Source organism: Amphiura filiformis, chromosome 19, assembly GCF_039555335.1.
Source record: "Amphiura filiformis chromosome 19, Afil_fr2py, whole genome shotgun sequence".
NCBI classification, from domain to species: Eukaryota; Metazoa; Echinodermata; class Ophiuroidea; order Amphilepidida; family Amphiuridae; genus Amphiura; species Amphiura filiformis.
Window position 1 is genome coordinate 59,058,896 of NC_092646.1, and position 13,049 is coordinate 59,071,944.

Sequence of the window (13,049 nt, forward strand, 5' to 3'; positions counted from 1 at the left end):
ACACCCCCTATAGAGGAGTAACTTTTTAATCACATGTCTGGATTTCCACGTCTGCTTTCTGAAAACGATTGGAATTCCAGTTGCCAATGTCGCTTGAAAAAGCTTGGAAATCCAATTAAATGATGGAAAAATCACGGAAATGTCTAAAATGAGCTCTCAAATTCAGGATTTCTGACTTTGGACTATTTTTCTGCTGGATTTTTTCGCCTTTGGACACTTTAAATGTCTGGATTTCCAACAATCACGACTAAACAAAAGTCTGGAAATCCGAACTCCTCTATCATGTCTAAAGGGGGGGGGTGTCTATTTTCTGGAATAGCCCTATGTATAAATTAGGTTTGATAATATTAATTCGTCGAATTTAATTTGTCATAATAGTCAGTCAAGAAAAGAATTTGTTACGCTGATAATTTGGAATGCTGCAAGTTGTTCTTTCAGCATTACAAATATATTTTAGGTCTAAGCCTACACTGAAAATCCAAATGTTTAGGGTTTCTGTAACACTTTTTCGGAAAGTAAATGCACACGTGTTTACTTTATATGCCTATATAACACGTTTAAAACGTTGTAAGAACGTTTTTGTGTTTGTTGGGTACACGCAAGTTACGTATAGTTTCTTAGGGTTTTATAATGTTTAAGGGATCTAGAATGAGCGTGGGACATGAGAGCACCTCAGACGTATCGAATTGCATTCTGAATACGAAGCATGTCTTTCTGATATCAAATAATTATCATTTTTTGAAATTCACGATATAATACAAATGTTATGACAAATTATTAAAATTTGATATTTTTCAAATTTTTGATATATAACAGTCCTCGAAATAAATTTTATAAATCTTATGATATATTCTTAAAGTGTATGTAGCTGGGAGGAAAAGCCGACGATCAATCGACCTTTTATATTGAAGATACCATGGATTTTTACCCCAAAAGACCTAGTTTTTTTTGGTGTTTTGGGAAAAAAATCCATATCTCCAATAACGAAAGGTCAAAATTTTCAATTGATCGTCGGCTTTTCATCCCACCTACATACACTTTAAGTACAAATCATCAAGTTACTTCAAGTACTGTTAAATATCAAAAATATCAATTTTAATGATTTGCCATAAAATGTGTATTACATTGCGAATTTCAAAAATCAAAATTATTTGATATCAGAAGACATTCTTCGTATTCAGAATGCAATTCGATATGTCTGATGTGCTCTAATGTCCCACAATAAATAATGTCCAAACGTTCATACCCCTTCCCTTAATTATATGTTCCAGGGTGAAAACATCATGAAAGGTTGTGAAAGATTTGTTTTAGCCCCTGAACATGTATAAAACATTACCAAACTATATACGAAACTATACGCAACTTTAGCGTAGCCTATAGGCCTACATGTCAAGTGACACCACGTTTTTGACGAATTAAATATTTTCAGTGTTGAAGAGTGTAATCATTGCAATGAAAAGAACATTCCTGGTAGAAAGTAAAATTGAGCTACCCCAGTTAAACCCCTTGTGGAAGATATTACCTATAATTTATCTTAATCTTTCAGGCATGGAGTGTGAATTTAAAATGGGTTTATTATACATTTTGTATATCAGGTGACTCCATTTGAAATTCACATTTCCTGTATAAAGACCATAATTACATAAGGGTTATTTTATTTTTTATTTATTTCAAAGAAAAACAACAATAGGCAAACAAAAAATGCAACGAAGGGGGGAGGGGGCAGAATTAAGGATTTTCTTTCCAAATCTTTTCGGGGAAATACTAAATAACTATAACTATAAGAATTACTGTTAACAGAATTTAAAAATTGCATTGTGATTGTTGGAAAAAAGCCTGTATGTAGTGTACATGCATAATAAACCGACACCGTTTTGGTTCATTTGATTTTTTTTCATTTGAATTCGTTTTGTTTACCTTGTTTACGGCTCTCGTCTATACAGAATATAAAAAGAGAAGCAACAAATCTGTGCCTGTACGCATTGTACGCATGGCGTGATACTCTGGCATGATGCTGACCGAGTTTTCGGGGCATGTTTCATAGGGCCATTAGGGACCGTTCAATATTTATGCCAGGAGGATGTGGGAGTTTTGACGAAAAAACGTTTGCGTTCCCCTTCGCGTCCGTACACAATTGTCGGATATCGCCCTTTCTCCCTTTATATAACATTACCCTTCACGGTGAAGTAAAAACTTTAGATTCTCCCTCAAGACACCTAAAAATCCCTGTAAATCCCGGGTGTGCATCTTCCACTCCCCTGGCGTAATTAATATTGAACGGTCCCTTAGCCCATTGAACATACTGAATATGTATAATGTACTAAATAAACGAGAGACTGCCCCACAATGATTTAAAACATTTTTCAAACAGTCAGCTAAATGTCGGGTTATAAAGGTTAGGAAATTATGTTAACAAACCCAGCAAACAAAAAAACGTTTTGCAAGGAACGTTTTATTCTCGTTTTATCATGAAGGAAATTGTTTTTTTAACGTTCTAAAAACATTCATGAAAATCAACATTTTACAAAAACATTTTGACAAGATTTTTTGAAATGTTGCCGCGGTGCTTTATACGAAATGTTATAACAACGTTTTCATGACCTTAATAAATTATATAACCCATAAATGTTACTAAAGCTTTTGAATAAAACCAAAACGTGTTTATAACCTAAGTATAGTGTTAGATATTTTACCAACATTTTGTACAAATAATTATAATTATTGTCAACACTATAAAAGCTTATAACATTTTCTGAAGTCGATTAAAAAGTCGGTTGATAAACCGGGGAAAAAGTCTTAACCATGTTAACATCATTTTCTTTCAGATATCGACAAAATGAAGAAAAGTAGTCTTCCTTGACATGAAAACGAAGTGTTTAGTTTATTTATTCTAGTAGACATTGTGTGGGTCAGGCAGTGGCGTATAGGGTTGGTAGCGCCCGGGGCAAGAAACAAAATTGGCGCCCCTATACCCCCACCCAATCTTAGACGCGGCCGCAGTGGCGTAGGTAGGGGTTGTGGCGCCCATGGCTAAGGATACATAATTACCCCCCCATTCTTGAAACAAATTTTGGACAAATAAGGCCTACCAATTAATTTTGGTTACTAGAAGTTGAATATCGGTCTTAAAATGTTCTTTCAATTGATTTTGCTTGGAGGGGCGCAGAATCGATGCTGAATTGGCCAATTTGGCGCCTCCTAAGGATTCCGGAAGTCCGGAAATCCGAGAACTCCTCTATATGAGGTGTGCATCCATTTTCTGGAAGAGCCCATTGGGTACACACAAAAATTGTGAATTTTTACCCTTATTCAAGCCTCAAAATAAGCAGGCACCCAGGAGCCATTTACCTAATGGTCATAGCTTTAAAAATGGCTCCTGGATTACTAGATAATCACAGGGCCAGGAGCTGCTTTTTTCAATTGTGTGGCTCCTGGTCGAGATCTCATTTGTTTTGTCGTAAACTTGTGAAGTTAGCCACGCTTCATCATTTCTCTTCACCAGCAAAAAGAATTTGTCAGTCACTGGTATAGGTCCTCGCCCAGTGGGAAACAGCCAGCATGGAGGAACGCGACATCTCCTCACGTAATCCTCGATTCACACGTCGTCTATACACATGTCGGGATATATCAAGAATCTGGGTTAAGTCAAAAAGCGCTGCCGTAATCTATGATGTGCGCATGCTTATAGCCTTATTGGATCTCCAAATATTCATTACAAATATCATATGGCCTGTATAATGTCAAGTAATTCTCCTATCACACATTGCATTAAGGGGGTACTACACACATTGCATTTTTTTGCATTTTGTGAAGAAATGAGAAAAAAATGGACAAAGTAGTATGCAAAATGAAGGGGTAAATCTTTTCGTTCTATTGGTGGCATCGGTATCAATGTAGCTTACATGCTTTTAAAAGTAGAAGCCAAAAGGTGGTACATTACCGATGTTTTAAATTCACTTCATTTTGGAAAGCTTACTATTAACGGATTTCGTTAAAATTTTGGATACGCACCCGGGATACGCATTAGAGAAATAATGTTGATATGTAAAATGGGAATAAGTGGTTCTTGATAATAGAATAAATTATGTTTTGTTACGAGGCACACATACTGAGTTACTATGATCCCATAGTAACAGGTACACAAAAAAGTATATAGGGCAAAAATGCTATACTAAAATGGTTTAAAAGCACTTTATTTGATAAGTTCAGGACATGAGGTGATGAACATATTTACGTACTTCATATTTTTGCAAGAAAAAAAGAAGAGGGGTACTGATGAAAATCAGGGTATTATACCCCCTTAAGGGTAGACGAGGTATTGTTGGTCGAAGCAACCTAAAAATCGATTTTCATTTATATTATTGAAAATTAATACCTTGAAATTAACACCAAATCGTATACTTTGCAAACTTGCTTAATTTATTGTTGTTAATGAGTTATGTACGTTTTACAAAAGTGTTGTTGTTTCAGCCCTCTTTACAACGTAACTCAAGAACCGCAGCACCTATAAAAGTATATTTGTGATATTTAAATTCTTCTACACGCTCGCTATGAATTGAGCAATGCAGTTTTTGCCAAAGCTCACTACCATTCGTAAGATGCTGTGAACTACCAAATCACAACAGTTTAAAATAATTAATAACCTTAAGGCCTATAAAAGGCTATTACCTACAATTACAAAAGGAAGTATGAGCAATTTATTCAATATATTTAACAGCCACACACTAAAAACTACGGGGTTATATTTTCCGTGGTCATTTTGAATTGACCACGTTTGGGGTTGTTTTGACCCCGTAAGGGGGTTGTACTGTTTTAATTTGACCACATTCACGAGGTCATTTTAACCGCGACGAACATGGTCAAAAACTTCAGGGTCATTTTGCCGATACTGTCGCGCATTGATATCAGTTTCAATGTTCAGCTTTGAAAATCTCAATTCATAAATGAGTTTAAACATGAGCTGCAATTAATGTTTTTTGATTATTAAATATAGCTAATTTTTTGACCGACGTTGCCCAATTTTACAACTTTATAATGACTTGCATTTCGGAACTATTTGCACGTACGGTGTGCATCGGCTTCCCGCGTCACATCAGCGCCATATTTGTTCTGATTGTGCAGCCTGAGCGGATTGTCGTGTGTCTGCATGATGGAATATGAAAAGTTACTTGGGAAAGTGGGACTGCAAGGATGCATAGACCCATGTCTATGAACGCAGATTCGGACATTTTCATGCTGTCGTGGCCAAATGCCTTGGCTGCAGTTGTTATAAGCTTACATATCAATGATATCATGTAAGCTTATAATGCGTGAACTGTCATGAGGCGTGTCAGTGTGATACACAGATGCATTATGTATAAATTTGCTGCTTATGTAATGCTGGTGTGCAGAGACACACTTATGTCCTGGTGGGACCAGCAATATCAATACCATCCATCGCATCATACTAAAAAAATCCAAACAACCCCTAAATGTGGTTATTGAGTAGGCCTAGGCCCTAACCCTATTATAAACAACCCTTTCAAATGGGTCATTTCATTTGACCCCGAAATGTTGTTATATGTTGACCCCAATGGGGTTACATTTTGATCAAAATATGTGGTCGTTGAAATGACCACAGCCAATGGGGTCAATATTGAATAACCCAAATAAGGCAACCCTTTTTTCATTTGACCCCGAAATGTGGTAATATTTTGACCCCAATGGGGTTACTATTTGACCAAAATACGTAGTCATTGCAATGACCCTGATCAATGGGGTCAAAATGACCCCGTCCGTGGTATGGTGTTTAGTTGATAACTATGCTGGGGTCAAAAATGACCCCGTTTGGGTCATTTTTTGACCCCGTAGTTTTAAGTGTGCAGATAATTTGGATTCTGGCATTATAGTTGTAATTACCCAGCAAACACAAAAACGTTTTAAAAACGTTTTAAATAAGTTATATTTTGGCTTTTGGTTTAGGTAAAACGTTTTAATAACATTAAAATGTCGGGTTATATAAAGGTCATGATAACGTTTTAAAACGTTTTGTATGAAAACACACTACAACAATATTTTTAAATGTCTTCAAAAAATGTTATTGTAAAATATTTTTGCAAACATTTTTCCCAAATATTGTGTCAATACTAAAATAACATTATGTTACAATTTTTGAACCCAGCAAATACAGAAATGTTCTTAAAATGTTTTTTTTGAACATTTTAATAACATTTAAATGTCGGGTTATATAAAGGTCATGAAAACGTTTTTAAAACGTTATTGAAAATATTTGGGGCAAACATTTTTCACAAAATATTTTATCAACCCCAAAATAACATTCAGTTTAGAATGTTTTGTATTAAGTTTTCAAGAATGTTTTTGGAATGTTTTTAAAACGTTTTTATACCCTTTATATAACCCGACATTTAAACGTTTTCTGTAAATCATTTTTGTTTCCTGAGCAGTAGATTATCAAAAAATGTTTTTTAAGGTTATGAAAACGTTTTATACTCTTAATATACCCTTTATATAACCCGACATTTAAACGTTTTCTGACAACCTTTTATACTTTGCGAATCATGGCGAAAACGTTTTGTGTTTGCTGGGTAGTGGGATATCAATTGACTTTGAGCAATGGTGACTAATTTGTATAAAACCAATAAAAATTGGACAAATTATCTATTACTTCCTATTGTGGAGGTTTTTTGTCGAGCTAAATGTCCTATACTTTAATGTGCATGTACAACATTTATGAGACAAGTATTCGTACAAGATTTTTCATTTTTTACACATATATAACTCTGAGCAATACTTTTATTTACCAGAAAGATACTTGTGATTTAGATCTAATTTTTATATTAGATCTAAAATCACAAGTTATCATTTGAAAAGAGTGTCCATTTATACGTAAAATGAAAAACAAAATTATGTCTATGCATGAGATCACATTCAGGCATATCGAATTGCATTCTGAACACGAGGAATGTCTTTCTGATATCAAATAATTTTGATACTTTTTTTTTAATTCGCGATATAATACAAATTTTGTGGCAAATTATTAAAACTGGATATTTTTGACATCGAAGTTTTCGAAGTAAACTTTATAAATCTAATGATATTTACTTAAAGTGTGTGTAGCTGGGAGGAATAGCCGGCGATCATTTGAAAAGTTGACTTTTCGTATTAAAGATACACATTTTTTCCCTCCAAAAGACCTAAAAAATTAGGAATTACTATAGTATATTGTTTTGGTGATATTGTCCATGTTCCGATAATCCGACCACCTACTTTTGAAGGTGGTATGACCGGAGCCATATCAATTTGTAAGCGCTCTTTAGCAAAGTCATAGTTCATTGCCTAGCTGAGGGGTTTACACCCCATTGCCTAGCTGAGGGGTTTACACCCCCAGCTAGACTTCTGTCATTCCCCCCATAAACAACCGGCTCTTTTCAGAGCCACCAAAACTCTCTAAAATAGTAACTTTTTGCACAAGATTTGCAATTGAAAGAGAATTGGCCATTGCTCATTCTAGTGACGCTAGTATATGGACAATATACGTGTGTTTTTTCATTTAATGAATGACATAAAATTTGAAAAATATTGTAAGGAACACTTGAGGTTTTGACTTTTAAAACCTACATTTTGGTCAAAAATGTGCTTGGATAGGTAGTTTTCAACAGATTTTCCTCATTCGCCTTGCTATAACATTAAATTGCGTGATCTGTTGACCTAGTGACGAAAAGTGTTTTTAGTGGGAAGTGTTAGCTTTCGTTTGATATAAAAAATTCTGATTGGATAAAGGGAACACATGAGGTTTCGACAAAAACAATCAAAGAGGCCCGTTTTCAGCTAGAAGCTCCACAGCTCTTACATTGCTATGCACTCAACCGTGTAATGCAATCAAAGACTGTGTGGAGACAATTCACTGCTTGTTGTTCTCTGCTTGGAAGCTCTTGGAAGAAAATGTGTGCTCAGGTGTATCGAGGTGGAAACTGTTCGCATGCATGATGCAGTCATGTCTACAGTAGAATTCACCACGACCTTCGCAGGACTTAAACCCCATTAAAAGCTATTAAACCAAGATAACACTCATTGAAAACAGCTCAACTATGTTAAATCAGATCTTCTCTGGTTAAATCCACACACACATGTGTCTGTTTTGAGCAATGAGCTGGTATTATAGTTTCAGTTGGGTGAACGATTATAAAGCAAACGCAAGGTAACAATTACTGTGTGGTCTTTGTTCACGAAATGAGACAATACTGTGCATATTGTTAACCACATTCTTGAAAATGAGAAACATAATGGCTGTGGCCGTAACACGGTTTGAAATAATTTCTTCATATTTTTTGGTGTTATCTGTCGTTTACATATCCTTCCTAAAACACCAAAGTACGAATATTTCCAAACACCTAAATTAGCTAAAAATTTAGGACATGTTACAAAACTATATTTTCTAGAATTTCAGAAGAGTACTTTTAATATTGGCCGGTAATTTTTCACACAGCGACGTTAACTAGGCAATGTACTATTACCTATAACATACACTAAAATACCAAAGTACGAATATTTCCAAACATCTAAATTAGCTAAAACTTTAGGACATGTTACAAAACTATATTTTCTAGAATTTTAGAAGAGTACTTTTAATATTGGCCGGTTATTTTTCACACAGCGACGTTAACTAGGCAATTATCCATACTTCTAATATACGCTATTTGTAGAGGTTACGCGTCAATGGTAAGAGCACTGTGTATTGTGTATAGGAAAACGGACAGTAACTGCAGTATGGATGGTTTATAAGAGAATCGTAAGCCCGGGGGGCACTCAAGTTTTTTTTGGTAGGGGTGTGCCACCGCCAGTTTCGAACTTGAGGTCTAAGGAACTGATCGGCAGGTCAAAAGGGGGTCTAGGGAACTGATCGGCCGGTCAAAAGGGGGTCTTGGGAACTGTTTGACCGGCCAAAAGGGGGGGTCTTGGGAACTGATCAGCTGCCAAAATCTGAAAAATCTCGGCAACTTAACCATGCAGGCCAAACCAGGGTTCAATTTTGTTGCGTTTTTGCCACAGATTTTTGAAGGAATCGATTTCACTTTGAATTGTGCATTAAATTATTAAATCAGGAGCCTCATTACGATGAAAATCTCAGCAAAGCAAAACAGCATTCGAATCAAAATTACTAGACCCTGCAGACCTACAATATATGCTATTAGCCTACTGATAATTATAGCAGCAGCTAGCAGTATTACATAAAAGCCCTCCATAAAAACAAACTCACAAGAATATTTTTTTCAGTGCCGAAAAGAAAAACATTTTGACTACATTGAACTGCATGAGATGATTGTGTGAAGTGTGCCCGGGAAGTGTGCAGAATTTGACACCATTCCACTAGACCAGTAGATCGTAAATTACCTTTTAATTCACTGTTATGGCCAACTGCAAAGATGTGCACACAATTATTTGAGGTACTTTTCCTCATATTTGGCAATTTTATTCCCAAAAGAGATCTCAAAATCATTTATTTCTAGCAAAATGTTCATCAGCTGAAGGCATCGGCACTCAGCAGTGCAGTGCTGTTTATAACAACAAACCAGTGTTGCCACTACTAAAGGAGCCCAAAATCCCGCCCAAAGTTCACCTTATTCCTAATACAATGTGTTTCAATGGGGAAGAAATTTATGGAAAATTCCCTTTGAAGTTTTTGGGCTCGCAAAAAGTAGCTTTTGGGCTTGAAATAGTAGGACAGAAAACACGCCTGTCAAGATGCCAATGAGAGCGGAAATCGATGATCTGAGGGTCTGTGGAACGGCTAGAAAAATTTCGGGGCTTCAGAGCGGGCAATCAATGAATTCAGAGGGTCTAAGGAACGGCTAGCGGCTCTGAAAAAGGGGGTCGTCGCCGCGGCACATACCCGTATAGCTGGGAAATGTGAGTGCCCCCCCCCCCGGGATCGTAAGTTGTATAAACCTTTCCAATGTTTCGCCCCAGCTCATCAAAAGTGTCATTCTATGAGTGAAACAAACTTAATTGAAAGAACTTGAGACTCCAGACAGACTGGCATATGGTTTGATTATGTACATCTTATATTACGCAAATTATAGTCTACGTAATAATTGGAGTCCGCGGTGAAAGTTTCCTTTTTTCTTTTTTTCTTCTGTCACTATAGTAATAGAGAGCAATTATAGAATGCAGTCCGACACCCTGCGACATACATGTAAAATATGAACAGCGCCGCGCCGCTGTTGTTGCATCCTGTTACATTTTGTATGAGAAACATTAAAGTTACATATTGTATAAACGTCTTAATTATAATTCTAGCACAGATATTAATATCTGTGCTTCCAGATGCATTGGCAAAACTTTTATTTGAAAAACGTAATTTCATTATAAGGCCAAGTAAAAATAAAAATATGTTTCTCGTCCGGGTTAAAAAAATTAGGAGGATGGGGGGCTTTTTATTTTCTATTTTTTATTGGAAAACGACACTAAATACCTGTATTTGCAGTTGCACCATATTTTGGGTATTCGACATACAGATTGATATCTAAGAAAAAGGAGGAGGCCCTTTTTATTTTATTGTTTTGACAGGTAGGCCCCTCTAGTGAACACAAAACTCTTCTTAAATGATGTATTATGCATTTACAAAGCTGTGAAATAAGTTTCAACTTCTGAAACATCTTTTTCAACAAGTTATAACTGAAAGTTTACAAAATAAAAAGAAATTTGAAAAATCTTCAAAAAAGGAGGAGGGCGCGGACGAGAAACATGTATTTTTTTTACTCGGCCTAACCACAATTTAGCCAAAAAGTGGCATTTAATCACAAGTCATTATTTTTACGACCCTAGTTTTTTGTGAAAAATATAATGGTAATTGCCCGGTGTAAATGCATGCACCTCATCTTTGGGACCCCTCTTCCGAAGAATACAGAAAATTAACTTGCTGACAAGGGGTGGTGCAATAATTATGTGTACCCCCAGGCTATTGAATTATAGGGAGGGGGGGGGAGGGCAAAGATTTGTTGGCAGGTCGAAGGGGGGGCAAGCGAATTTTGGCAGGTCAAAAAGGGGGGGGGGAGCGATTTTTGGCGCAGATATTTTGGGCACCGTTTCTATACATGTATTACGCCCTAAAAAGGTATAGGAAAACACGTTCAAATTAGGAACACTGTTCAAATAATTATGCAAAATTTCCTGCTCGCTGCGCTCGAATTATATGATAAGACAATCTAAGGTTTTAAATTCGCTTTCCCAAAATCTTAGTGTGTAAGGGGGGGCTAAAAGCGCTGAGTTTAATAGTCGTTCGTCCGCTCATTCGTAAGCCTAACTGTTGATTTTCGTCACTGTAAATTTCAATATTAAAAAAAATATTCACCACACCGCTCATGCTTAAAGTCTATACTTTTATAATTGCTTATTTGTAAATGAAAGTTCATTATGAAAGTTTGAAATTATTTTGGGAAGTATAGATAAGTTGCTGTCAATATGTGAGTTTCTCCGTTTTTTAACCACTCATAGAAATAGTTTATGCTAATATCCGCTGAATTTACCTTGTTTACATTGGTTACTCAGACGATATCTTTCCATGCGGGTAATGATACCCTGAAGTAAAGTAGGCTAATAAGGAAAATACGGGGCTCGTACATAGCTTGTTACAATAGGGGCTAAGGTCAAAGTCAGCCATTGTTGGCCCCTTGGCAACTTTAAAGGACCTCTTATTAATTTATGTTCTTCATTCATTTTAGTCACCTTTTGAAAAAAAACCCCATATTATAGAAAAAAAATCTTTACCATGTCTACTATTCATTTCTCTACATTGTTTTTCCCAATACATTTTTTACCGTTGCTTTTCCGAATCATTCTCTCATCTGTTTACCTTTTGCTCTTAGGCGTAAAAAATTGTTTGATGCGTAACATAAAAACAAACCACATTTTAAGCGGTAAATTGTGTATTAGGTCTTGGAACTTGTTTGTTTCTTTTTTCTTTTTAATTAATTTCTTTTTTTAATTTTTAAGATTTTGTGCAAAAAAGTCTAGGGTCGGTCTTATTTTTAGGGTCGGTCGGGTTACACAAATCAAACGATTTTGTTAGGCCTTATATCTAAGTTTCTTTTCCCTTTCTTTCCCATTCTATTACGTGAACGTGGCTTTCATTTCCCTTTTCTAAATCATACCGTAATTTATTACTTGTGACCCGATCCGATCCGATCCAATTAGGTTAATTAATTCGGAAATTTTGAAAATAGAGTTTTTACCAAACTATTAAACTTGCTCAGTACCTACACTTACTGACGTTGAATCCCCAGTCAGGTCTCTTGAATTGGTTGCAAAGTTGGAACCTTTATGTATCCATTTTCTTATGTTTTTTATTGTTTTTTTTTCTCCTCATTTTTGCTTATATCTCATTTCGATTATTGTCAACTTTAGCTTGATTTGACAAGATCTGGTCACAATTGAAGACCTGAGCGCAAGAAGACCGTAAGTCCACTTGGCCCCTCAACATGCATACACTAAAGTTACGTATAGTTTCTTAGTGAGACTGGGGGACTGGAGGGGAGATTTTAAAATTTGATCATTCCGTGGGACTTAAAAACAATTGACAAAAGTTGACAAATTATCAAAACAAAATTTTTGGAAAAAAAAGAAGATTAAATGTTAAATGATATTTTATTTTTAATTTGATAAAAAAAGTATCAGAAATATGTTAAAATTTCTTGAAAAAAGGGGAGGTTTTTTTGGTGACAGTAAAACAAAAAACATTGGATGAGAAGGAATAGAAAAATGGGGTCAATGCATATCCCTGTCAACCATTTTTAGTGAGTGACCCCCGGATAAATCGGCCACTGTTGCGGTTCCCCTTCCTTTCATTGTTTGTGTGTATTAACCTGGAAGTATTAAAAAGAGCACATTAAATTTTATACCTATATAATAGCATGGAAGTAATTGTCTCTTACTTCCATGATAATAGTCATGATACATTGCAGTGTCTTTAAAATTGAGGTAGTAAAATAACCTCAAGTGCATTTACTAGAATTACCCTTAAAACTCTTGGAAATACACACGCCTTTTCACAT